This window comes from Corylus avellana, chromosome ca2 (genome assembly GCF_901000735.1).
Source record: "Corylus avellana chromosome ca2, CavTom2PMs-1.0".
Taxonomy (NCBI): domain Eukaryota; kingdom Viridiplantae; phylum Streptophyta; class Magnoliopsida; order Fagales; family Betulaceae; genus Corylus; species Corylus avellana.
The window spans coordinates 28499153-28502306 of record NC_081542.1 but is presented as its reverse complement, the minus strand read 5'-3'; the positions used below and the strand labels follow the sequence as shown (position 1 = coordinate 28502306).

General features: G+C 33.0%; 1 pseudogene; it reads right to left on the bottom strand.

The window, feature by feature from the left end:
* Positions 1-1701: 1701 nt before the first annotated feature.
* The window catches only part of LOC132171314 (cationic amino acid transporter 1-like), a 4477-nt pseudogene continuing 3024 nt past the window's right edge, over positions 1702-3154 (bottom strand).

The window sequence follows — 3154 nt, the reverse complement described above, 5'->3', positions numbered from 1 at the left end:
GGTCCTTTCACATGTTCTTGCAATATTTGTGAGCTTGAATGATATATATAGAGCCCACCAGCTTACCACCCATCTTGTGTTCTTGTTTAAGATTATGGACTCTATTCCTTTCCAAGCTTGGGTTGCCATGACCAAACAAATTACATTGCCATTAATTGGGCTAGAAATCATTGAAATACATGGATAGATAGACCACGAATGAGAGAGCTAATATGGAGCTCACACGTCTAAACAAATTTTAAGTTGTCCACTCGTCTGATTGGGCAAGTAATTAAGCTTATAAAAACCTTTTCATATTTATTGTCCGAATTATTAATAATTCGAACAACAAATTGTTAAAATATCCGAATTGATCCATGAAATATGATAGTTGTAGGATTAGTCAATGAATGATGCGAGTGACCACTATTTTTTTAAAAAAAAAATTTTAACATTTTTAATATATCAATTTAAGCACATATTTATGAACTTTTATAGATTTTTTTTTTTTTTTGGTGATGCATATATTGTGTAAATTACTAAATTTTTTAGGGTGGAAAAAATTTTTAGGACAATAAAAAAATTTTAGCGACACTTCCAATATGAAATGTTTGGTTCCGCCATTGCAACTAGGTGGAGGTAACCTAAATAGCTCGATCAACTATGCCAGCATAGTACTGGATGCTTGAGATTATGGCACAGAAAACAACCGCTTCATAATTTCATCACAATTGCTTCGTGATCTCAAGCGGAGAATTTGTAATTCTATATATTTAGATATCACTAGATTTGAATATGATATTACTGTAGTCTGTGTTGTTCAAATTCCCAGAACTCTGATCACTCACAGCAGTTGATTGCTTCATTTCATCGGATATTCTAGGGAAGATATTGAAATCTCAGATACAGTTGTAAATATTATCATTTCCCGCCATAGTACTGTGGTCGATGCATGTTAAAAATAAATTATAAAAAAAAAAATGATTGAAAAGCATGTGGGTTTATTAACTGGATCGCATTATATTGGTAGTTTTGAGATGAACTTTTGAAAGAACTTTCCTTGAATCCTTAATATTATTAATTCTCTAGTGTCAGTATTGTGTATCTTGTTAGAGAATATTAGGCAAATTGATTTCATTGTAATTGATTGTAATCTCCTATAATCAAATCTGATTGATTTGATGGTAATCAAATTATTTTGATTTGATTACCAAACTTATCTACCTCAATTCTCCTATAAATAAGAGTATCATGTATTGTAAAAGACATCAAGCAATAAAAACATAATGTAACTCTTTGAGTTTTATCTGTGGAAGTAGATTATAGACAGAACCACTTCTTCATATCTTGCGTGTGTTTGTTTTGTCTTTTTGTCATGGGATGTTTGAAAATCTATCAAGCAAAAGGCACTTGTTTCTTTGCAATATTTGTGACAAACACAATTTTTATGCGGTGAAAATAAATTATTCTTAATTTTATAGAGTAGAATTTGGCATTGTTACTAACTGACATTTACTTATGGCCATCACCTAAAAGTAATTGAATCAAAATCTTGTTGCCTTGTTATTTCATATAAACTGTTTTTGTTCTTATATATGTCGTGTACAGCTTTCAAAAACAAGTTCATTTCTTCAATTTATCTGCTGTTATGAATTTCCATTGCTGATAATTTTTTATCAGTACAGCTACTATTTACCAAAAGTATGTGAATCTTATTTCCTTACTATGGTAGAAAGCATGAGCACTTCACCATCAAACACTTACACACATTTATGAACATCAACTACACGTACACATACGCATTACACACATTTATGATTTATTACAAACTCCTCTAGCACACAATGTTAACATTTTCTCCACCCTCTTCAACATTCTTCCTCTCCTTGCCATTGCTAGATTCCTTCGCTGTGTCATAGGATGCATGTAATCCAATGACAAAATAGTAAATAAAGATTATCAAAGTCCACACCCCGAACCTTGCGAAAGATGCTTTGTCTATTGACCCAAGAAGGAAAATGTTAATGGCGATGGACAACGATGGCAGCCATGGCACCAATGGCACCCCCCAAAGTTTCGGTTCTCTTGCATGTGGAACAAAAAGCCAAATTCCCACGGTTGCAATCAGCCAAATCGGCGCGGTTATTACGTACCCGACCCACCCATCGCTAACTGCCCAATAAACAGCAGATGCAATAGAAGATCCAAGTATCAACAGAATAAACACAATGAGCTTTATACGATTTGTTTCAGTTGTCACGCCAGTAACATAATACCGACGCACGAGAAGGGCGACGGCGACGAGCATGAAGATAAACAGTGTGGAGATAGAGAGTAGGTTGGAGAGAATGTGAAGATCTGCGAAGAAGGCGATGATAGCCGTGGCAACGAGCATCACGACCGTGGCATTAACGGGTGTTCCAGTTCTCTCGTTGACATGGGCGAGCCATGGCGGCAACATGTGGGTTCGTGCAATATGTGTGAGATATCGAGCCTGACCGACAGCTCCCACTAGCAAAACAGTCGTCATCCCCTTCAACACACCAGCAGCAACTATATACCGAGCCCAACTCCAACCAACAACTTCGAATGCTACCTGTTGGAATATAAACTAAATTACTATAGGAGCTATATGCGTTAATATGTTACTTAAAAACCCTTAAAAAACCATATATAGAAAAAAAAAAAAAAATCATATAGAATTTCGTTTTTTTTTTTTTTTTTTTTTAAAGAAAAAGAAGAAATCGGAGAACAATTGTACAACTTTCTAAGTGTGATTTTATAACTACAAATACAACTTTTATAAAATGTTGAGTGAGATGATATATTTCATTGCCTTAAATGTTTAGTGAAAAATTTTGTTTTATTTTTGTATTCATCAATTTTTTATTTTGCTCTGTATTTTTTTTTTTTTTTTTGAAATGTTCAAAATCGTGAGTTTTATTTGTATTAAAATCTAATAGGTATCACACCAACAATATTAGAGATTCTTGCTAATTTTCTATTCATTCTTTGATTTTTTTTTTAAACTACTTCTATGAGAACAAATATTTAAACAAGCTTTTATTTATATGAATTAAACCAAAATTAAGGGTTGTATGTTTTAATTCATTTGAATGTTTTATGTGATCTATTTTTCATTTGTGTTATTTACTTGAACTTTCAGGCATGTTTT